Source organism: Uranotaenia lowii, chromosome 1 (assembly GCF_029784155.1).
Source record: "Uranotaenia lowii strain MFRU-FL chromosome 1, ASM2978415v1, whole genome shotgun sequence".
NCBI lineage: Eukaryota > Metazoa > Arthropoda > Insecta > Diptera > Culicidae > Uranotaenia > Uranotaenia lowii.
The window spans coordinates 72,012,449-72,038,065 of record NC_073691.1 but is presented as its reverse complement, the minus strand read 5'-3'; the positions used below and the strand labels follow the sequence as shown (position 1 = coordinate 72,038,065).

The 25,617-nt window shown below is 37.3% G+C and overlaps 1 protein-coding gene across 4 annotated transcripts in view; it reads left to right on the top strand.

The window, feature by feature from the left end:
* The window catches only part of LOC129751682 (rho GTPase-activating protein 190), a 161,871-nt gene that overhangs the window by 48,495 nt on the left and 87,759 nt on the right, over positions 1-25,617 (top strand). The window lies entirely within an intron of this gene.

The following is a 25,617-nucleotide window of genomic DNA, read 5'->3' as shown; positions in this document are numbered from 1 at the left end:
ATATTTCTGAATTTGAGTTCAACTTTTCAAGTCTGAGTTTAAAAGTAAACTACATTAACAGCACTAAATAAGCTTGTATATTTATCTGAATATATACTGATATATCAGTATTATTGAAAAATTTTGATTGATTGTTTGATTAGAGAGACTTGAAAAATTTTAATTTTGATCCATTCGGGCATTTTTTTTTAAATTAAACTTATATTTTGAGATTTTTGAGATTTATGAACCCCTTTTTAAATGCACATTTATAGTTTTTTCATTTCCCAAGTAAAACCAAATAATAGCATTCAAATTTTTCCCAAATTTTGAATTAAAATATAGTAAACTTCTGAATGAGAAATCTAAAAAAAGTATCACCTGTGTCATCAAATATTCGGCCAAATATTTCATTTTCCTGTCCTTTTGATGATGCAGCTTTCATTTTAAGACATCATTATGGGCTTTTCGTTTCTTTAAGAGCTATGGAGGAAATGACAATAAACCTCTATTTTTGCGTTCAATTCTTACAAATGTAACATGATTTTTCGAAGAAAAATTTTCAATACTATACCTCAAACTTGGTTAATTCTCCCCGCAGTTAAAAAAATTACAAAATATTTGCATTTCAAATATTTTTTAAAAGGTTTCACGAAATCTTACCTTAAATGTCTTGGAAAATATATTTAAGTCAAAATAATTTTATAGATTTTTTAAACCTTTGAACCCAAAGTTATTTTATTGACAAGTGTAAGTTTCGATTCTGATTAGTTTAACGAACTTTGAAATCTGGCAGATAATTTGAACATCAACTTATACTGTATTTGTTTTCTCCACTCGTGGAGTGTTCCACCGTACTCGATAAAAACAAACACAAATCGTCGCCAGTGTATTGCTATCTCACTCACTCACACGCTCTCTCGCAACACTGGCAAAATTATCGGTGGGCCACCGTCCGTAAGCAGAACTCCGACAGGTCAAAACCAGTGCAACACCGTCCGAATAAACAAACAGTTTGACAGCACCTAGTGGTGCACCAGTGCAACACTAGTGCAACACTCGGCATAAACAAATACGGTATTAGATATACCACATGATATCATAATTTGGTTTTAAAATGATAAAATGCGGTGCTTCAAGATTCCAAGATGACGATAAAAAAATTCAAGTTTCACCGTTATTTTTACAGTTGTAAATAACATCCGAATTACAAAATTGATTCACGGAAAATTTTCAGTTTTCACATACTTTCACATACAAATATCATAAAACGTCCATTTGTTCGGTCAATAAAGCTTGTAAAAGGTACCATGAAAAACATAAAATCTCTCAAAGAAAAACCGGAAAAAACGGGAATTTGAAAATGGAAACTCGCTGGTCACCCTGCATATAGAATATCTTACTAACTAGAGATGTACCGAATATTCGCCGCCGAATACCGCTTTAAAACCGTTAAACCGAATGTTCCGCTCACCGAATAGTTGATCTAAGTATTCGGCCGAATAGTTCGAATATTTATTTCTAAAATTTTAAAAATAACAGACTTGTCAAAATTTTCAAATGATGTTAGATGATTTATAAAATATCCAAAAGTAATTTTGAAAAGGTTACACAATCATCAAACCTTATGGTTTCAGTAAAACATTTTTGGTGTATCCGTGTATCTTTTACTATCAAGTAAAGGAACGTCGAGACCCACGTCGATTTCGTGGGCAGCCAGAGTAGGTGTATCTTTCCCAATTCCAGGAACTGTTAGCCTACTACACGAACTGCCGGCTGAGCCCTAAAAACAGCACGCTTACGATTTTTTTATTTTTGCTGTTTATTTAATTTACTATATTTATAGTTCAATACCTAGAATCAATCATACATTTGTAGTTTAATCTGTCATATTTACGGTTGAATCAATTATTCCTCTACAGTTGAAAATATCATATTTATAGTTGAACCAATCAACCAAAGGTCAACCAGAAATGTATAGTTGAATCTATTATATTTATAGTTTAATCTGAAATCATACAATTGCAGTTGAATTTATCATATTGCAATCAGTTGCTTCCTGAGCCGATGTCCGCAAGTTCGAGCCCAAGAGTAAATATCAAAAACACAATTGTACCGGATAAGTTTTTCAATAATTGTCCGCCAACTGCAACGTTGTTATAAAGTCGCGAATGCCATAGAGATGATAAAACGAATTTAATCGAAACAAGAAAAATATTTACAGTTGAATCAACTATACCACTACAATGGAATCTATCGTATTTATAGTTAAATGTCAACCAGGAATGTATAGTTGAAACTATTATATTTATAGTTGAACGCCTAAAATCAATCATACAAATGTAGTTGAATCTATCATAATAACAATTGAATCAAATACCATGACAGTCGATTCTACTATATTTATAATTGATTGCGTAAAGTCAATCATCAGTTTGTAGTTTAGTCTATTATATTTATAGTTGGATACGAAAAAATCAACTGCGCTTTGATGATTGGTATAACTAGCTGAAATAATTAGAACAACTTTGGTCTTTTTTCTCCGTGTAGACAACTTCATACTTTGAATATTGTTTATTGCAGATTTTCTGCCCATTAATCCAATAAAGAATTCGAGATAAGTCAAATCTGGCCGGGATGCCCAGATATTGTTAAAAATTTCTCGGATTTTGCCGGGTTTATTCAGATTATTTACTAAATCAAATCAAAAACTTATATTACTCTTTGAACATTTTTAGATTTTGTATTCAATTTAAAGAAAAAATCGGAACAAACATAAATTTTTGTTTAATTTTTAACTACGATTTTAACACTATTTCTGTGATCCAATGAAGACTTTAAATTTCAATAAATTCTTTTTTCATTTTGTACGTTTTAGAATAATTCTGTTCAGATTTGCCATTATTTCCAAATTTTTCAAAAATCCTCCTGAATTGCCCCGACCTTGTGAATACGTGTGGTAAAAAGTATGATATGCTTTAGGTTAAATCGTCCTTTGTAATAACTTTTTTGGAAATATCTTGCTCAAATTGGACTTTTATCTAAATTGATATCAAATAAGTCATTTCAAACTGCTTGGCACCTTTTCCGACATGTTTTGTCCCTAAAATGACAGGAACCAAATCTCTTTGGTGATAAACGCTTAGAAGCTTGTTTGTATTGGAAAATTGAATATTTTGTTCTGAAAAATCAACATATTTTTTTCCAACATCGCTTTTGGTGCCTAGCAAGGTATTACATGACTACTTTTAACGCAATACTTCGCTAATCACCAGCAGTGATATCAGTTGGATTGATTGTTTTTCAATGCCAAAAGACATTCAACAGCTTTTTTCCTAATCCGGTTTTTGATGAAGTTGTTCAGCAAATTTCCTTTAAAGAATGGCACAAAACCAATTAGAATAGAAGGCTCTGTTCCAGAAAAGAAACACAAATCTCGCATGAGCTTTCATTACGTCGTATGAAACAAAATGTAAACAAAGAATTTCATTACTAAAAAATACAAAAACTGACATCAACTAGTCGCAACTTCTCTACATTTAGAAAAGTTGTAGCCTGGACAACATATTCTATATGTGAAGTACAAATTTTAAAGTTGTTTTGATAACTTTTGCAGCAATTTTCTGTGAATTCTTAAGATGTTTCATACGACGTAATGAAAGCTCACGCGAGAAATGATGGTGATTTTTCAGAAGAAAACAACCAATTTTCCATACAAACATAAAAGTTAAAATTTACTAAGGTAAACGTTACTTAAAAATTCTGCAAAAACATGGATGAGTTTCAAAGCTTTTAAGATCCCAAGGTTTGAGAAATTCAAAATTGACCCCAAATCGGCTCAGTCTAATGCCCCATTCTTATCGTGACCGATTAAATTCAATCAATCTCACTGTTAGCACCAGAACTGAATAATTATTCAAATTCAGTCACTTTTTTTTTTGCTAAACCTAATATCTATTGAAATCGCAAATCGTGAACCCTCACTAAATTACACACCTGTCACGACCTTAAATAATCCCAAACTCGCATATAGAATATTGTTCACGTCCCAAAAGGGAGAGAGGAGGTTCGTCTCATCGTCAACAACATTGAACCGAACCCGAACCGGCTGTTTTTGGTTCCTCCCCTGATGACTGCTGCCTGGCTGGCACGAGATTGAAGAAGATTGGGATTACAAGTCACGTTGCGGATTGCGCGGTTGATTCTATGGAATGGCTGAATAACAGTAGTGGCAGCAAGACATCAACTAACTCCCGGGATGTCTGGTGATGTACCAAGAACAATATGACGACATCAGTCAAACCTCCTCACTTCGCAAATTTTTCCACTACTCATACAGCAATCTCCCATTCCGGAATTCTGCTTCTACTTAGTAGCATAGCAAGTAATACTAACTGAAGTCGACGCTCGGTCGTCGATCAGCAGTCTTAGCACGACAACGGCGGACGACGACGTCTTTCTCGACTCGTCGCGGGAGAGGATAAATTGCACAGTTACATCCAGTGGAATTAGTTAAACAACAACCAACATCGTCGTCGTCGTCGTCATTGCGTTTTCCGCGTATGGATGGTGAGAGCTCGTAAACTTACAGTGTGGGTGGTGTCAAGAGTCAGAGCTCGTTCCTACGACACCCAAGGTCATCGGGAAATTAAATTCTTAACATCAGATGAAGCGTTTCTGGTTTAGATACTACTTTTTCAAAAGATACAATGTACCCGGAGGATAAAGTAGTGTCATGTCGTACAATAACCTCAAGTCCATGTACTTGTCATTTGGCTGACATTTTCAACATGTGTTCTGCTGTTATGAAAACAGAAATTCGAATTTGCAAAGTGCGAACTAAAGTTGTATGAGAGATGAATTTGGGCTATAATCAACGTCGCATTTGGATCTCTCAATGTTTTGTAAACAATTATTTAACTCCAAACTTCTTAGTGTTTTTTCTCTGACATTTCAAATATCTATGATAGGAATAAGCTGATACCTTTTTTTGTTTCATTCCATTAGCGAATTTATCTTGACTTATTTTATGTGCGGTCATATGCTAATCCGGAGCATCATTCATATACATATTTCTGTCGTGAGATAATAATATCAGTATTGTACTCAAAATGAACTACGCTTTCCCTCCGTAGCACTGCCATAACTATGACTTTCGTTTCGCTTGAATATGAAATCGTTCAGCTACGTGAAAACTGCACTGGAGTGATAAAAGATCAACGAAGTTAAACAACTTGTGGCGAAAGAAAACATTCTGCTAAACATGCCATAACTTCAACCAATCTCTAGCAATAATAGAGAACGTCATCCAAAAAAGCTTTGATTTGGAAAACGGTCAATACATACTGTGCAATCAGGACGAACAGTTTCAATGAAAATTTTATCAATTTCCATCCATCTTGTCGACTGCAGACCACGAGACTGTGTCAATTCAATCCTTTTCTTGAATTTAAAAACATTTAGTCTAAGAGATGCCAGGTGGTTTTGTCAAATGAATATCAGGACACAGCGGAGAAAACAATCAGGATTATACTGAGCATCACAAGTTAGATGAAAATTATATCAATAAAGGCGCTATGCACGTATCGTAGAAGACTTAGCCTTTGCAACTGAAGCGAGAAAAATCTTGGCTGACCTGCAGATTATATCGAAAACATCATTCATCGCCTGACTATTCAAAATGTCCATGTAGGCTTCGGTCCCCTCAGTTATAACTTAACTCCTGCTTTTAAAAAAATTAAAGCTTAGTTCAATGAGAAATGTTTTTTTTTGGGATAGTTACGAATGCGTGTATCAAAAAAACCATTCGTTTGATCGAAATACTTTCTATGGTGGAAATAAAGGTAATCTTATGATAATTAATGAAAAAATTGAAAAAAAAAATTATCGTTTTTGTTAGCACTCTATTCTTGCTATCTCATATCGGCCGGCGCACACTTTTTTCAGTCATGTTGTTGATCAGTTTTTCCCACTTATACTTCGTCAAATCTGTATCTTAGGTGGCTGCATTCTCCCTCTTCATTTTCCGCTACTTGTTGACTCAATACTTCTCTTTTGAAAGGAACTGAACAAGAAATATACATACAAGAGTACTTTTTTAAAACAGCGAAAACCAATAATGTATTTGTATGTTTTTTACCACAGGAGCAGAGTCTTGGTCAATCAATCTCGACTCAGAACTAAGGCCAAAACCTCGAAATCTTATCCCAGGTCCACAATTCTACTAAAGTTTTTCAAAAATTTGCAATATCGAATTTTATCCAAATAAATTGGCTGCTGTGTTTCGAATTCCCAAATTAGCCTGGATATTGCCCAGATTTTGGGTTGTAAACTTTGAAATTGAATTTCGCTATTTTTTTTAGATAAAATAGCCCTACCCCCAGTTTTTTTGCAGGTTCGAAATGCAGAATTCAGATTCGGAATATAAAATTCAAAATGGCCCAAAACGAAACACAAAACAGGTGAAAACCATTGTTATGGAAAAAGATATGAACTCATTTCAGGGTTGCTAGCGAACCGGGAATACCGGGAAAAACTTTGGAATTTCATCGGAAAACCGGGAATTTCGGCACCTCACCGGAAAAATTGTCATGTATGAATTTTTATCACGGAATTTCTAAAATATTTCTAAATTTTATCTAAATTAAGAGTAGTTTTTGACAGTCTCGATAAAGATTTATCTCATAAACGTTTATTTTCGTTCATAAGTAAAGAAATTAAGTTTGAATTGCTTTTGTAATAAATGTTCTCGTTCTCCGCAAGTGTACTACACTTACAAGCATTATTCAAATGTTATAAATTTAATAATAAAACTATTATCGACAAAACTAAACACAAAACTAACTACAGTCTAACGTCGATAAGTGAGAGTCCAAAGGACTAAACTTTTTTTCTCGCTTAAAGAGTTTTCTAACTTAACCAGGTTCTCTTTTATAGAGGGTCAGCAACATACAAATACACTGAGGTTTTTTTTACGCGGTTTTTTTTTACACGGTTTTTTTTACGCGGCTTTTTTTACGCGGATTTTCGAATTAACGCGGTTTTTTTTTGCGCGGATTTTCGAATTAACGCGGTTTTTGAGAGAAAATATTCTAAGACTTTTTCAAAGGAAAACACTTAGAATCTTTTTGTAGTTGGGAAAATCTTAGCTCTGAGACTAAGAACGTGATACATGATATCTGAGCCCTGAGACCTGAGACTTGAGACCTGAGACCTGAGACCTGAGACATGAGACATGAGACATGAGACATGAGACCTGAGACATGAGACATGGGACCTGAGATATGAGACCTGAGACATGAGACCTGAGACATGAGACATGAGACCTGAGACATGAGACCTGAGACATGAGACATGAGACCTGAGACTTGAGACATGAGACATGAGACCTGAGATATGAGACATGAGACATGAGACCTGAGACCTGAGACATGAGACATGAGACTTGAAACCTAAGACATGAGACCTGAGACATGAGACATGAGACATGAAACCTGAGACCTGAGACCTGAGACATGAGACATGAAACCTGAGACATGAGACCTGAGACATGAGACATGGAACCTGAGATATGAGACCTGAGACATGAGACTGAGACATGAGACCTAAGACATGAGACCTGAGACAAAAGACATGAGACATGAGACCTGAGATATGAGACCTGAGACATGAGACATGAGACCAGAGACATGAAACATGAGACCTAAGACATGAGACCTGAGACATGAGACATGAGACCTGAGACATGAGACATGAGACCTGGGATATGAGACCTAATACATGAGACATGAGACCTGAGACATGGAACATGACCTGAGACATGAGACATCAGACGATCTAATTGATTTTGTTTTTTATCTTAAAAATAAACTATCATTGTACGCAAATTTTTTAATAATCATGGTTCTTTCGCATTTTTTTAGTAACGTGCTTTTTTGCTCGAAATTTTTAATTAAAATGGTTTTTTTACGTGGATTTTCGAAATTCGGGGTTTTTACGCGGATTTTCGAATAAACGAGGTTTTTTTACGCGGATTTTCGAATAAACGCGGTTTTTTTTACGCGGATTTTCGAATTAACGCGGTTTTTTTTACGCGGATTTTCGAATTAACGCGGTTTTTTTTACGCGGGTTTTTTTTTACGCGGAACGAAATACCGCGTAAAAAAAAACCTGAGTGTACATTAAATAGATCTAGAAATGCAACTATTCAATGTGCATTTGATAAAAATCCACTGATTTGTAAGAAACCAGTCGATGTATCAGTTCGAAGTTTTCTCGAATGAGTTTCAATATGGAACTGTGGATATTTGCTCTTTGGTAACCCAATATACTTTTGGTATCAAAACTTCAATACAAAACTGGTATTTTCTCTTATTTCCTTGGTCTGGTCAGGAAAACGACCCCAGCTTTTATAGGCTTTACACTCTCAGGTTTTGAGCTTTAAAAGGCTTGGGATTTGGTGTTTTCTCTCATTTATATGATTCAGTGTTCAATATACATATTTCATCAGATTATTTTATGAAAGAAGCAAATAATTTGGCAGCGTAAGACGTTCTTCAGCAGACTTACACCTCTTTTTCACCAAAAAAAAATATTGATTTTTCAAAGTTGTTGTTATTTTGTATTTCGTTTCAATTGGCCTGAGGAACGAAGCATGATATCGCAAATGTTTGGATTTTAACTCTTCCTACGTTAAATTTTTACTTAAAGTTTCATACGCTGGAATATATGTCTTATGTAAAAAATGTATCGAAAAAAGCTCCTGTCGAAATCTAAGATCTTTACCCTGATACAAAATAATATTTTACATTCAAACGATTAAAGTTCAACCCTGTCTTGTAGACGATTTTCTATATTTTCACGAATCTTTAGTTCAAATGACTAGAGCACTACTAGTTATTCATTGTTTTGAATTGGAAAGATAAACATTTTTGTCTAAAATATGTTTTTAGATTTCTTCAAAAAAATGTAATTGCACTCAGAAAATAACTAAATATTTTCCTACAATCTGAATCAGATGATTTAAGTTTTGTAAGACAAATCCCCATTCGAGTTGACAAGCTGATTTGATATTATGTTTCGATGTATTTTTTTTTACATATTTATCTACAACCTATTCAAATTTTTCTAGAATTGTATAAAAATTCTAGAAAATTTCACAGGGGCTGGAAAGAACATTATTGTTTCAAGATCAATTTAACCGGACTTATTATTACAAAATTGTTGAAATTGTTAAGCAAAACAACGAACAGATGCCATTTTCGTTAGATCCGTTATAAAAAATCATGAAAACCTGTCAATTTGATACGAAAAGACTACGTGTTAAAAAAACGCCGAAGTATACATTTGTTAGAAATTTGAGGCCCTTTACATTGAATTGTTGTTTATTCACCATGATTTTATATTAAAAACGGGTATAATAAATGGGGATATCAACATTTGTAACCGGGAAAAAACCTGGGAAAAACCGGGAAAAACTTTGGAATTTCAAAACGAAACATCGTTAGCAACTCTGTCATTTTCAAGATTGTGTTTTTTAAATTTAAATTTGGATTATTTCACAGGATTTGAATAATGAAATGAATTATTAATGATAATTTACTGTTGTTAAAATAACTTGTACTTAATCTTCAGGTTCAGGAAAATTCAGCTGGAAAAATATTTTACTTGTTTGTTGTTTTACAATATTTATATTGTGTATACTTCAAAAATAAAGATTAGAACTGAAACTGAATGTATCGAGTTTACAAGAGTTGGAAATAAATCTGGTTTGAACCTCAAATAAGTTTTTATTTCAAATAAGGCCCTCAAGATCCCTCATTTATTTTTTAAAGCTTCAAAAAAAACTGAACACTTAAGAACTTCTCTCATATTAAACTCCTTGTTTTCGAAATTAAATGAATAACTATTAATATAAAAAATTAAACATGAATAATGAGTAGTATCACTTTTTTTAACTATTCTTATGTATACATTTTTCAAACAAAACAGGCTCGGTTCTACAGAAATATAAAAAAATTATGTTGATTTTTCAGAACAAAATTTTTAATTTATCCATACAAACCCAAAAGTTTAAAGTTATTCATGTGAGTAAACGTGACCTAAAAATTCTGCAAAAAATCATGGATGAGTTTTAAACCAAAACGAAGCCTTTCAGGCCCCCGGGCTTGAGAAATTTAAAAATGACCCAAATCGACTCAGTCTAATGCTATAGCCATAGCAATTTGCTTGTAGATTTTTGGGCGAGGAGCAAACTGGTCACTATCTAATTCTTTGCGTACATCTTGTCAATATAGCGTATACTGTACTACTGCATTGTTTTTGTCAATTGACAGATCCTCAAAAATCACCTAAAACAATCCAAAACATACTGCTGAAAAATTGGAATCTACAAATCAGTTTCAATTAACTTTTTTTTTAATCCATCCAGGACAATTCAGTACTTTCTGAAAACCATTTTTTTCCGAAAATCAGGACACTTCAAGCGTTTTTGAAAAATCAGGACTGTCTCTCGAAAATCTGGACATTTGAAAAATCAGGATCTGACACCTGTTGTTCAATTTTTTTTCTCAAAGTGAGCGTGAGTATTTTTTCCAAAATAACACACAAAAATCAGAATGGATTTATAAATGTATAAGCTATTTTAAATACAGTATATAATACTTTTTTTTGTTATAAACATTATTTAATGAATACCCTATTAGAACTTGTCTCCAGGACAACTACACAAGTATTATAAAACCAAACTATTAAATATCAAAAAACTTTTCTGGTGTCGTTTTTATTTTGATCTTCGAGCACCTTATAACTCAGTTTTATGTTTCAAAACATAAGTCATTTGAAAAGGTTTTGACAAACCTTCCTATAAATCTGTAAGGATAAAAAAAACCCTTTCGAACTTATTCGTAGTACTTGCGTTCTTATACGGTTATTAAAAGAGGCTTAGGTTTTATTCAGGCAGACAAACAACGTATTCAACGTAATAAAGAAAAACTCAAAGTGAGGTCTTAAATGTTTTAGTTTTTGCGTCCAAAAACGTTTTTTTAGCAAGTTTACTCAAAATAACCATGGACGAGTTTTTGTAGTTCTAATAGGTATACATTCGTTTCTAAATCTGCTTAGGTGTTACGACAAAGATATAATATTTCAAGAATTTCTCTTATTGATTTGAATAATTCCAGTGTTTTGAGCCAATTTGCCCGGATAGAGTCCGAGTTTTGGGTTGAATATTTTGGAATCAAGTCTCTGGATTTCGCGTATAACATTTTTGATGTAACTCTTACATATAACGATTGTTCAGATTAATTTATGGGCACACTCGAAATAAGCTTCTTTTTTCCAAAAATTTTCAAAATGTTGCTTGCTGTAATTGTGGCAAATTTTCACTCTTTTACGGAAGACTCTTAACGCTGTGTAAGAACAATTCTCCGTTTTCGCCGTTCGGTGAAAAGTTTTGTGAAACATTTCTTTTTTTTACCACTTTTATTTTCTTTCAAATTTGATTTCTTTAACAAAGTTTTAGACAATCAATTTTCCAATATGCTCAAACCCTTAAAATAATGGGATATTAACTCACATCATGCAACTGCGAACAAATGTCTGCCATTTTGAACATGAAGCTTGGAATCGTGAAGAAATTAAAAATTTTGGAGGATGAAATTGAACAATCTTATTTTTTAGATAAGCGGGTAAAAGGTAAAAACACACAAACAGTAATAAATTTCTATGTTCGGATTATAAAGACTGCTTGGCTATTACTATAAATAAACAACGCACAGTCGAAAAAATATTTTCATCGTTAAAAAACGCAGTTCTCAGAAAGCCTCACTTGAATAAGTCTTAGATAAATTTATTACTCGCGCTGAAAAAATCTTCTTTTTGCAACTTTTAGCATAAATTGATAGTTTTCGTCAAATTGCCAAACAAATTAATCAAATAGAAGACAGCGTAATGGCAGCGTATATTTTTTTCTGAAGCAATATCAGAAACATTCATGATTTAAATCAACTCAATTTCAATCAGACTGTTTTTTTTTAAATTACATTTCAACACATTTTGCGCTGGATACGATTTTCGATTTGAAAATACGAAAAAAATTCCGAGAAGTCCTCAATTTTTCATTAATTCTTTCCTTGAGTAATGTGGATATGCATGACCTTCTGGTGAACCGTCTTCATCGAAAAAAAAAACAACCAAACAGTATTTTTCTATTGGAGTAATCATCAGGATTATTTCACCTCAAGTTTTAGATTATGCCATACTTACGTATTTTTTTTTTTTGTAAATCTTTGCGTGTGAACTTCATACCTGAATTCAGTCAATGAAAAAGGAAGCAAAACAAACTAAATGTATCAATCAATCCAATGGAATCTGGGTACTAAGTCAATCTGCTTAGCTTCTGACAAATTAGCTACCTTGAAGAAATCCTAACGACTCCGTCTTCATCAGCACAACAGTGCCTTACTTGTGTCAATAAAAACGAAACTTGATGGATTCGCTCAGCTGTGAAACGATCCCTCAAATTGTGCACTGGTAGGAACTGAAATCTTGTACCGTCGAGGAATTATCTGTGTAGATGAATTATCTTCATTCATTCATCTGCCATTGAAACGATTCACAGAAGTTGCGCAAAAAAGGGAACTTGAAACCCGCACTCTCTCGCCTTGCAACAGCAACCACAAAAAAAACACACAGAAGATCATCATTCCGAATGAGCTTCATCCCATTCATTTTTGAGTGGCATCGTAAACCACCACCACCACCAGAGAGTTAACCAGGTCGAAACCCGGCGAGAAGTATTATGATGATTCTTGAAATTAAGCTCGTTAGATTTTTCGATGAATTAATTATTACATGTACCGCCCCAGTTCGTGCGGCGGTTTCAGCGTTCCTGCAGCAAAATTACCCTCTAAATGAAACTTTGTTGAGGAGAAAATGATAAAAATTGACTGTAAAACTTCTGAATTATATCGTTATAATCACTTCAATATATTATGACTATAGAAAATCAATTTTGACTAAATTTTATAATAGGTTTAAGGACTCGAGTTTGACATGTTTTGGAATCAATTTCAAGCACACACACCTTAAAATTCTACATCCACTCAGTTATTTTTGACACCCATTGCTTTATCTTAACATTTTAATGCATTTTAACTGCAAGATTTATAGAACTTTACAATTTATTACAAAAATCGTATCACTATGACGAATATTCGATGAACGCAAGTGTGTTACAACAGAAAAAGCTTATATCACACTTTGAACTTCCGAAATCGATAAGCGTACTTCAAAAGAAAGAAAATATGGACTAAAGTTGGTCATGGAAAGTATTCCTAGAAAATAAAACCGAAACAAAAACTTCTTATACTATTGCTTTTTGCAACCATAAATGGCACCGTACCGTTTCTTGGCAAAAACCATTCCTCCCGATGCATGGTGATGCCACTTGCTTTGGCACAACATGTGATGTACGATTATTCTCAGTTCAATTCCCACGGAAACCACACATCAGCATTAGTGTCGGTGTCTGTTGGTGAAAATGTTGGTTTGCTGGGTGTTCTGGGGAGGGAAAACAGGGAAAAAGCTTCAGACAATTTTGCAGCTGCCAGCATGTAATGAAAAACGTGAACGAAACGTTGCGAAAACGATGTTCCGAAGAAGAGCAAACTATATGACAAATCATCAAACATCATTCTATTTTTAGCCACTGATGTATAGCATAGATGTATAACCTGGGCTATGTTTTAAAAACTTTAGAAAAGATGTCACCGTTCGATGTTACTAACATTTCTGCTGTTGTGCGGCATTTTTTTTTAATTTCAAAAATTCCTTCATGTCAAATTTTAAATCAATCGGTCTGGAGTTTCTGAACCCTCGAAAAACACATACAAATTCTCTCTATTTCTATTGTGGCGGTTTTTAGTGAATTTGAAACATCGGTTTTATTTTAAAAAAAAAACGATTTTAATCAAAAACATCACCAACTTTGCCATAAAGTAAAGATTGTCAAATAAACTTTCAAACGCAATCAGCGTATTTTTTTCGGATTGCTCCTTTTTGAGTTATCACAGCTTTATAAGTGAAATTTTTGAACACAAATCGCGTCATAACTTCACAACAAAAACGATTATTGGTAATCCGTTTTCCAAAAAAGATATCACACTGTAAAGCTAAAACTAAAAAAAATGTTTTTATAGGACCACTCTAAGTTCATGAAAACAAATTATCATGAAACATTCATTTCAAAACATAGACCTTTGATGTCTTCCACAAAGTTTCATACATTTTTATGCTATTAAATGTTTTTACTTTAAAATATTGTAGAACAAGGTAGGCACCTAAGCATTCATCACAATTAGAAAATAATTTTCTCATCTCTAAAATGTTATGAAACACTCTACGATTACTTTAGTCAAAATTACAGCTTGTAGTTGTTGTGGACCTTTGTTCAAGACATCAAATGCGTTAAAGTTAAGTTTCCGCGCAGCGCTTATAAATGTTTCCAACTATATTTCAATTCCTAACCTAACAAACTTAAATATTCAACATGTTTTCGTAAAACTTTCATTAATACACTGCCCACTGGTACACAACATCAACCTAGAGGTAATTAAAAGGAAATTAAAAGGTATTAAATTAAAGGTAAATCAAAACGATTAGCAGTCTTGGTAGCATAGTTTAAACAAGCCAAGATCTACAATCGCTTAGTACATTACGGTGTGTTTTGAAATTGCTGAAGCGCCGTTGAAAGCATTTAGTGTAATTTTTTAATGATTTTTAGCGAAAAGCTCATCAAAATGCGCAACACAAGCTAATGCAGATTTAATTTTTATTTTTTGAAATTTAGAGTAATCATTTCCAATCAATATTTGCTCGGAGCTCGGTGGGACTCGTAGCGTTTGGTAGATTGAAAATGTAGTTTTTTGTAAAAAAAAATATCTTCATAAATAGATTGAAAGAGTCGATTTCAACTTATTTGCACTAGCTTTTTTTTTAAATCCAAGAGCTGACTTCTCAAAATGGGCCAACAATTGTTTAAATTTTAAAACAGTAAATACTTTTGGCAACACTTAAGAATTTTTCTCAATTTTAAAATAGATTTTAAATCAATCATCATGACCGCAAGTTATTTTGGCATCTGAGACTAGAAAAAATAATAAAATTTTCCTCTGTGACTTATTTTTTAATTCGGTAAACATGAGAATTCTCAAATAATAGCTACTGGTTGCGACATTTTCCAATTAGAAAGTTTTTTTTTTCATATTTTTCAACTTCTATGCCAATCTTAACTTTCCTGATGAACTCATTTCCAATAAAAAAAATACTGGAACTTAAGTTAAAGTCGTTAAAATATAGATCAAATAACAGGAAAACTTTGTTTTTTTTTTTAAGGAAGCATGAATCAATACTTTTTGTTTATAGTAATAGCCAAGCAGTCATTATAATTCGGGCATACAAATGTATTATTTGTCCAACGTTTCGGTGCTTGCTAGCACCATCTTCAGGAAAACTGAGATGTCTATAATGAATTTATGTCTGTCTGTCTGTCTGTCTGTCTGTCTGTCTGTCTGTCTGTCTGTCTGTCTGTCTGTCTGTCTGTCTGTCTGTCTGTCTGTCTGTCTGTCTGTCTGTCTGTCTGTCTGTCTGTCTGTCTGTCTGTCTGTCTGTCTGTCTGTCTGTCTGTCTGTCTGTCTGTCTGTCTGTCTGTCTGTCTGTCTGTCTGTCTGTCTGTCTGTCTGTCTGTCTGTCTGTCTGTCTGTCTGTCTGTCTGTCTGTCTGTCTGTCTGTCTGTCTGTCTGTCTGTCTGTCTGTCTGTCTGTCTGTCTGTCTGTCTGTCTGTCTGTCTGTCTGTCTGTCTGTCTGTCTGTCTGTCTGTCTGTCTGTCTGTCTGTCTGTCTGTCTGTCTGTCTGTCTGTCTGTCTGTCTGTCTGTCTGTCTGTCTGTCTGTCTGTCTGTCTGTCTGTCTGTCTGTCTGTCTGTCTGTCTGTCTGTCTGTCTGTCTGTCTGTCTGTCTGTCTGTCTGTCTGTCTGTCTGTCTGTCTGTCTGTCTGTCTGTCTGTCTGTCTGTCTGTCTGTCTGTCTGTCTGTCTGTCTGTCTGTCTGTCTGTCTGTCTGTCTGTCTGTCTGTCTGTCTGTCTGTCTGTCTGTCTGTCTGTCTGTCTGTCTGTCTGTCTGTCTGTCTGTCTGTCTGTCTGTCTGTCTGTCTGTCTGTCTGTCTGTCTGTCTGTCTGTCTGTCTGTCTGTCTGTCTGTCTGTCTGTCTGTCTGTCTGTCTGTCTGTCTGTCTGTCTGTCTGTCTGTCTGTCTGTCTGTCTGTCTGTCTGTCTGTCTGTCTGTCTGTCTGTCTGTCTGTCTGTCTGTCTGTCTGTCTGTCTGTCTGTCTGTCTGTCTGTCTGTCTGTCTGTCTGTCTGTCTGTCTGTCTGTCTGTCTGTCTGTCTGTCTGTCTGTCTGTCTGTCTGTCTGTCTGTCTGTCTGTCTGTCTGTCTGTCTGTCTGTCTGTCTGTCTGTCTGTCTGTCTGTCTGTCTGTCTGTCTGTCTGTCTGTCTGTCTGTCTGTCTGTCTGTCTGTCTGTCTGTCTGTCTGTCTGTCTGTCTGTCTGTCTGTCTGTCTGTCTGTCTGTCTGTCTGTCTGTCTGTCTGTCTGTCTGTCTGTCTGTCTGTCTGTCTGTCTGTCTGTCTGTCTGTCTGTCTGTCTGTCTGTCTGTCTGTCTGTCTGTCTGTCTGTCTGTCTGTCTGTCTGTCTGTCTGTCTGTCTGTCTGTCTGTCTGTCTGTCTGTCTGTCTGTCTGTCTGTCTGTCTGTCTGTCTGTCTGTCTGTCTGTCTGTCTGTCTGTCTGTCTGTCTGTCTGTCTGTCTGTCTGTCTGTCTGTCTGTCTGTCTGTCTGTCTGTCTGTCTGTCTGTCTGTCTGTCTGTCTGTCTGTCTGTCTGTCTGTCTGTCTGTCTGTCTGTCTGTCTGTCTGTCTGTCTGTCTGTCTGTCTGTCTGTCTGTCTGTCTGTCTGTCTGTCTGTCTGTCTGTCTGTCTGTCTGTCTGTCTGTCTGTCTGTCTGTCTGTCTGTCTGTCTGTCTGTCTGTCTGTCTGTCTGTCTGTCTGTCTGTCTGTCTGTCTGTCTGTCTGTCTGTCTGTCTGTCTGTCTGTCTGTCTGTCTGTCTGTCTGTCTGTCTGTCTGTCTGTCTGTCTGTCTGTCTGTCTGTCTGTCTGTCTGTCTGTCTGTCTGTCTGTCTGTCTGTCTGTCTGTCTGTCTGTCTGTCTGTCTGTCTGTCTGTCTGTCTGTCTGTCTGTCTGTCTGTCTGTCTGTCTGTCTGTCTGTCTGTCTGTCTGTCTGTCTGTCTGTCTGTCTGTCTGTCTGTCTGTCTGTCTGTCTGTCTGTCTGTCTGTCTGTCTGTCTGTCTGTCTGTCTGTCTGTCTGTCTGTCTGTCTGTCTGTCTGTCTGTCTGTCTGTCTGTCTGTCTGTCTGTCTGTCTGTCTGTCTGTCTGTCTGTCTGTCTGTCTGTCTGTCTGTCTGTCTGTCTGTCTGTCTGTCTGTCTGTCTGTCTGTCTGTCTGTCTGTCTGTCTGTCTGTCTGTCTGTCTGTCTGTCTGTCTGTCTGTCTGTCTGTCTGTCTGTCTGTCTGTCTGTCTGTCTGTCTGTCTGTCTGTCTGTCTGTCTGTCTGTCTGTCTGTCTGTCTGTCTGTCTGTCTGTCTGTCTGTCTGTCTGTCTGTCTGTCTGTCTGTCTGTCTGTCTGTCTGTCTGTCTGTCTGTCTGTCTGTCTGTCTGTCTGTCTGTCTGTCTGTCTGTCTGTCTGTCTGTCTGTCTGTCTGTCTGTCTGTCTGTCTGTCTGTCTGTCTGTCTGTCTGTCTGTCTGTCTGTCTGTCTGTCTGTCTGTCTGTCTGTCTGTCTGTCTGTCTGTCTGTCTGTCTGTCTGTCTGTCTGTCTGTCTGTCTGTCTGTCTGTCTGTCTGTCTGTCTGTCTGTCTGTCTGTCTGTCTGTCTGTCTGTCTGTCTGTCTGTCTGTCTGTCTGTCTGTCTGTCTGTCTGTCTGTCTGTCTGTCTGTCTGTCTGTCTGTCTGTCTGTCTGTCTGTCTGTCTGTCTGTCTGTCTGTCTGTCTGTCTGTCTGTCTGTCTGTCTGTCTGTCTGTCTGTCTGTCTGTCTGTCTGTCTGTCTGTCTGTCTGTCTGTCTGTCTGTCTGTCTGTCTGTCTGTCTGTCTGTCTGTCTGTCTGTCTGTCTGTCTGTCTGTCTGTCTGTCTGTCTGTCTGTCTGTCTGTCTGTCTGTCTGTCTGTCTGTCTGTCTGTCTGTCTGTCTGTCTGTCTGTCTGTCTGTCTGTCTGTCTGTCTGTCTGTCTGTCTGTCTGTCTGTCTGTCTGTCTGTCTGTCTGTCTGTCTGTCTGTCTGTCTGTCTGTCTGTCTGTCTGTCTGTCTGTCTGTCTGTCTGTCTGTCTGTCTGTCTGTCTGTCTGTCTGTCTGTCTGTCTGTCTGTCTGTCTGTCTGTCTGTCTGTCTGTCTGTCTGTCTGTCTGTCTGTCTGTCTGTCTGTCTGTCTGTCTGTCTGTCTGTCTGTCTGTCTGTCTGTCTGTCTGTCTGTCTGTCTGTCTGTCTGTCTGTCTGTCTGTCTGTCTGTCTGTCTGTCTGTCTGTCTGTCTGTCTGTCTGTCTGTCTGTCTGTCTGTCTGTCTGTCTGTCTGTCTGTCTGTCTGTCTGTCTGTCTGTCTGTCTGTCTGTCTGTCTGTCTGTCTGTCTGTCTGTCTGTCTGTCTGTCTGTCTGTCTGTCTGTCTGTCTGTCTGTCTGTCTGTCTGTCTGTCTGTCTGTCTGTCTGTCTGTCTGTCTGTCTGTCTGTCTGTCTGTCTGTCTGTCTGTCTGTCTGTCTGTCTGTCTGTCTGTCTGTCTGTCTGTCTGTCTGTCTGTCTGTCTGTCTGTCTGTCTGTCTGTCTGTCTGTCTGTCTGTCTGTCTGTCTGTCTGTCTGTCTGTCTGTCTGTCTGTCTGTCTGTCTGTCTGTCTGTCTGTCTGTCTGTCTGTCTGTCTGTCTGTCTGTCTGTCTGTCTGTCTGTCTGTCTGTCTGTCTGTCTGTCTGTCTGTCTGTCTGTCTGTCTGTCTGTCTGTCTGTCTGTCTGTCTGTCTGTCTGTCTGTCTGTCTGTCTGTCTGTCTGTCTGTCTGTCTGTCTGTCTGTCTGTCTGTCTGTCTGTCTGTCTGTCTGTCTGTCTGTCTGTCTGTCTGTCTGTCTGTCTGTCTGTCTGTCTGTCTGTCTGTCTGTCTGTCTGTCTGTCTGTCTGTCTGTCTGTCTGTCTGTCTGTCTGTCTGTCTGTCTGTCTGTCTGTCTGTCTGTCTGTCTGTCTGTCTGTCTGTCTGTCTGTCTGTCTGTCTGTCTGTCTGTCTGTCTGTCTGTCTGTCTGTCTGTCTGTCTGTCTGTCTGTCTGTCTGTCTGTCTGTCTGTCTGTCTGTCTGTCTGTCTGTCTGTCTGTCTGTCTGTCTGTCTGTCTGTCTGTCTGTCTGTCTGTCTGTCTGTCTGTCTGTCTGTCTGTCTGTCTGTCTGTCTGTCTGTCTGTCTGTCTGTCTGTCTGTCTGTCTGTCTGTCTGTCTGTCTGTCTGTCTGTCTGTCTGTCTGTCTGTCTGTCTGTCTGTCTGTCTGTCTGTCTGTCTGTCTGTCTGTCTGTCTGTCTGTCTGTCTGTCTGTCTGTCTGTCTGTCTGTCTGTCTGTCTGTCTGTCTGTCTGTCTGTCTGTCTGTCTGTCTGTCTGTCTGTCTGTCTGTCTGTCTGTCTGTCTGTCTGTCTGTCTGTCTGTCTGTCTGTCTGTCTGTCTGTCTGTCTGTCTGTCTGTCTGTCTGTCTGTCTGTCTGTCTGTCTGTCTGTCTGTCTGTCTGTCTGTCTGTCTGTCTGTCTGTCTGTCTGTCTGTCTGTCTGTCTGTCTGTCTGTCTGTCTGTCTGTCTGTCTGTCTGTCTGTCTGTCTGTCTGTCTGTCTGTCTGTCTGTCTGTCTGTCTGTCTGTCTGTCTGTCTGTCTGTCTGTCTGTCTGTCTGTCTGTCTGTCTGTCTGTCTGTCTGTCTGTCTGTCTGTCTGTCTGTCTGTCTGTCTGTCTGTCTGTCTGTCTGTCTGTCTGTCTGTCTGTCTGTCTGTCTGTCTGTCTGTCTGTCTGTCTGTCTGTCTGTCTGTCTGTCTGTCTGTCTGTCTGTCTGTCTGTCTGTCTGTCTGTCTGTCTGTCTGTCTGTCTGTCTGTCTGTCTGTCTGTCTGTCTGTCTGTCTGTCTGTCTGTCTGTCTGTCTGTCTGTCTGTCTGTCTGTCTGTCTGTCTGTCTGTCTGTCTGTCTGTCTGTCTGTCTGTCTGTCTGTCTGTCTGTCTGTCTGTCTGTCTGTCTGTCTGTCTGTCTGTCTGTCTGTCTGTCTGTCTGTCTGTCTGTCTGTCTGTCTGTCTGTCTGTCTGTCTGTCTGTCTGTCTGTCTGTCTGTCTGTCTGTCTGTCCCGGGGAAGGTTCCTATGATCCAAAATTGGCATGGGAGTGTATTTCGGTCCGATAAATGTTTCTATTATGGATAGGTACGCCTCCTTTCCTCCAGTGGGGAAATAGGGAGCGGAGAGGGGGGCTCTCTTACAATTTTTTTTATAACTCCAGAACTAATCATGCAAATGGAACTAAATGTGGCATGTAAGGATATTTCAATACGAGAAACGTGTCTATGGTTACACGACACCTCCCTTCTTCCAGCGGGGCGAATGGAACGGAAGGGGGGGGGGGGGGACTTCCGAAAAATGTTTATGCATAACTCGAGAACTTATCGAGCAAATGGAACCATATTTGGCGTGGGAGGGTATTGGAATACGAGAAATGATTGTATAATAAATTGAGGCCCCTCCTTTCTTCCAGTGGGGAGATATAAACGGGGAAAGGAGGCTTCCATATAAATTTAGCATGACTTAAAAATAAATCGAGCAAATAAAATCAAATTTGAGTACAAGAAATATTTCTATGGATATTTAAAACTCACTTCTCACCCAATGAAGAGATAGAAATGGTAAATGGGACTTTCTAACATGTTTTTGCATAACTCGACTAACAATCTAACCAAGCAAATGGAGCCAAATTTCGCATGGGATGGTATTTCAATACTAAGAATATTTCTATTATTATTTGAAACCATTCTTTTTTTGCAGTAGGAGCATAGGATTGATGATATAGGAAGGGGGAGGAGGGCTTCCATACATTTTTTTTTTGCATATCCCGAGAATTCATTTAACAAATGGACAAAATTTGACATGGGAAATTATTTTGATATGTTTCTGTGATTATTTAAGACATCACCCTTCTTCCAGTGAGCGAAGACATATAGGAAAAGGGAGGATTGCCCAATACAATTCCGTTAGCATAAGTTCTCAATTTATGTTGACAAAGTCAGCAAATGAAATCGAGTAGGGCATGGAAAGGTATTTGAGTATGATATATGTTCCATATAAACTTATCAACCAATGCACAATGGGAAAAAAGTGTATAAACCGAGAAGAAATTCAATATCTTCCCTCTTACTCGAAACAAATCCATGAAAAAGCCCTTTCCTTTAGTGAAAATTTCCAGAAAAGCGATTGGACATAGTTTCAGACGCCGCCCGAGCTTGCAAACGGAGTTATAGTGCCTTTTAACCCTTAATTCCCTTTTATTTATTGATCAATCCAGAAAAAAAAACTTATTTAGACTTCAAAAATAGACCTATATTGTGTATTTTTTTCTGAGAAAATGAATGGAGACTGATTGAGTTACCGCACGCTTCGAAAATGGAGTTATGGATGTTTTTACCCTCAATTCCCCTACATTTTTCAATTATTTCAGAAAAAAGAACGTTCGTACTTGAAAATTTTGAACCAAATAAAACTTATCTTATGCATTTTTTTCCGAGAAATCCAGCGAAGCCTGTTTAAGCCACCGCACGGAAACTGGAGTTATGGCTGTTTTACCCTCAATTTCCCAACATTTTTGAAATATTTCAGAAAAAGTAAGTACAGACTTTGAAACTTTGAACAAAAATAGACAAATCTTGTGTGACTTTTTTCAAGGGATCCAACGAAGCCTATTTGAACTACCGCACGCATTGGGAACAGGAGTAATGGCTGTTTTACCCTCAGTTCCCTTACATTTTTAAAATAGTCAGAAAAAGCATGTTCGGACTTGACAATTTTAAACCAAATGAGACTTATCTTATGGGATTTTTTCCAAGGAATTCAATGAAGGCTGTTTGAGCGACCGCACGCTTCAGAAAATGGAGATGGCTGTTTTACCCTAAATTACCCTACTTTTCTCAATTATTTCAGAAAAAAGCATGTTCGGACTTGAAAATTTTGAACCAAATGGAACGTATATTGTGTATTTTTTTTTCGAGAAATCCAACGAAGCATATTTGTGCCACCGCACGGATTGAAAACTGGAGTTATGGCAGTTTAACCCTCAATTCCCAACATTTCTCAAATATTTCTAAAAAAGCATGTGCGGACTTGAAAATATCGAACCAAATAGGATGTATCTTGTATAATTTTTTTCGAGAAATCCAACGAAGCCTGTTTGCGCTACAGCACGCATTGTAAACAGGAGTTATAGCTGTTTTTACCCTCAATTCTCCTACATTTTTCCATTGTTTCTAAAAAGGCATGTTCGGACTTAAAATCAACCATATTAAGATAGGTTGTTTGCGTATGGGATGGAGTCGGGAAAAAAGAGGCAGGCTTTATTCATATTTTACTTGACATAAGTCGAAAACGCTTATCAAGCAAATGTCATACGTCTAACGTACCACTTTTTACTTCCCACGATGTTCTTTTTGTAATAAGTAACATTTAAAGGTCAGATATTTGACCGACCCATACTTAAAGACGATCTTATGCATTATATCCTTGGAATGGAATTGTATAAGTACAGGAATCAGTATGAACGTTTCGATTTATAGACAAAAACTGATGTATTGGTATTTTGGTGGAATTTATTCTTTTTATTAATTCTTTTACGCAATCCTTTCCACCCTCAGAATTTTTTTTCCAGTACTCGGTATAACTGCAAAACTGTTCTACATAGTCAGATAGTTAAAAAATTCTAGTAAAAATCTAACATTTTGCTAAAATCAAATCGCTCCCGAATCAAAACAAAAAAGTGTTTCGGAAACACACAACTCCGAGAATATCCCCAAGTAGCAGACAAAAAAGCGACGTGATTTGTACTCATAATCCCACCTGCACAACGTCCCATTTCCATCGTCAGCAGTTCATGAACTTTCCACTCCCGCACAATCAATGCGTTCCCAGTAGTTCAATATTGGTAACAAGTGAAAACCGTTCCTCCACCATTTTCTTCCCACCCAGCTTTGCTGCAATATGCTAGTTTCCTTAGCAGAAGATTGCAAGCGAGGGCAACAGCAACAGCACTGCAAACAATAACAAAACTCTTGGTAAATGCACGAGTAGGTACAACCTCCTCACACTACAGATACCTAAATTCACTAGTGAGAGGTAGTTGGCTTCCGTTGCTGCAAAGCGTGTGTTGTCAAGTTTCCAGTGAAACTCAAGCCCGCAAACATTCGGTTCCATTTTCATCGTTATCGATGGGAAAATGGAATACTCAGCGGGATAACTGAGGTTGCTCGAATCAAGTGCAAGTAGAGAGTGCTTTTCCCTCCAGCCAGGTTCCACCATCATTATCGGTCGATTCTCGCGATCGCCTTGCGTGGAGCTTTCGAACCACATACACATACAAAGACTGCTTGGGACGGTAAAGTTGTTCGAATCTCTGCAACTCTTCACTTTTTACAGCTGCATCGGTTTTGCGTAAAGTTTTACTACAATGCTTTTGATTTTTTACACAGTTCGAGCACTGCGCGCATTTGATTAGTTTAAAGAATTAGAATTAGTTTATAGAATAACTAGCTGACCCGGTGTGCTTTGCTACACCTATGAAATTTGAAAAAAATATCAAAACTTTGATGTTTTTGTAAGCATTATTTCAGATCGAAATTCAATATAATTTAGAAGCAACCACCTTAGGGTGCTGTTATACTGAAGCGACAAGCAGTGCGTTGATTTGCGACGTGTTCACGCGACATACCTGCTCTCATTTAATCTCCATGGAAAAGCGCAGACCTGACATACTGAGCGGTTTGGAAAGCGCGACAAAGCTGATGCCAGGGTGTTTTGTAGCGCGACAAGTAGGAAATCCAATGGGAATATTGTTTTTTCTCGTTTTGAAGCAAAGATTTCGGGTTTTAAGCACAGTAGTTCGAAGATCCGTCCGAATTTGTGATAAAAAACTGAGTAATAACTTAATCGGTGAGATAATTCTCATGAATTCCTTTTCCAAAAAAAAAAATAGCAAGAAATCGGTTGAAATTTCGGCATTCTCACAATCCGGATCATGATCTGATGGGTTTTTAATGGCTCTCGAAAGGAAAGAGATGATTCAAAGCATTAGTAGATGTAGAAAAGTGATGATTTGTAGTGAAATTCAAAGCGCCAGTATGACATACCAATGCGTTGATTTGCTTTCTCATTGGAATGCAGAACGCAAAGCGACGCTTGTCGCCTCAGCATGACATCAACCTTATAAATGAGAGCTGTAGCTGGATATTCAACCCCCGTTTCTCCTTCCCATCTTTCACTGATGGGGGTATCTAAAAATCATACTCATTATTTTCGTTCCATTGGTTAATAAGTTCTTAGGCTATGCAATAAATTTTTTATGGAACTCTCTTCTTCCGGCTCTCTCCAAACGACAAGGCGAAAAGATCTATAACAATCATAGAACAATATCTCGTACCCAAATACCTTCCCATGCCTAATTTAATTCCATTTGCTTGATAAGTTCTCAAGTTATTCCAACAAAATTGTATTTAGCCTCTTCTCTCTTCTTATGTATGTACTAACTGGAAGAAGGGTTGTGTCTAAAATAAAAATAGAATCATTTATCCTACAGAAATATTTCCCCATGTCAAATTATTTGTTGGAGTTCTCGCGTTCCTCCTCCCTCTCCTGTATCCACAATGGAAGAAGAGAGAGGTCTCCTTCATTTGTTGTGCTCAAATGTTCTCTTGTGAATTCCTATATCAAATTTGGTTTAATTTGCTTGACAAGATCGCGAGTTGTGCCATCAATTGTATAGGAGCCCCTTTCTATCTCCCCATTTGAAGAAGGGAGAGGTATCAAATGTTGATTAAAAACATTTGTTAATCCCCCGAACATGCCAAATTGGGGGTCCCAAACTATAATAGGAAACTTTTTTCCGTCTTAAATGTACCTACCGGCCAATTTTCAAGCAAATCGGTTCATTCGTTCCTGAGTCTCTAGGGAACAGACAGACAGAAAGAAATCCATTTTCAAATGATACATACACTGTTATAAAAATACTACAATTACATCATTCGCTGCAGAAACTAATCCTTTTTGTAGATCAGTATTAAAAATGTTTATGAATTAAACCTTTAAAATAATCCAATTCATTTTGTATAGAAAGTCTCAAAAACGATGTCAAAAATTGTCCGTACACCGAGGCCTTTGTCAAATATTAGTCAAGTAAACAGTTATGTGTCAGTCTGTCAAACGCAGAAACGCGAATTGAATCTCAGCAAAGACAATTTCCAGTGGTATGAGCGATAAATACGGTAAAATGAACTTTATTTAGCATAAATCAGTAGATTTCAACAA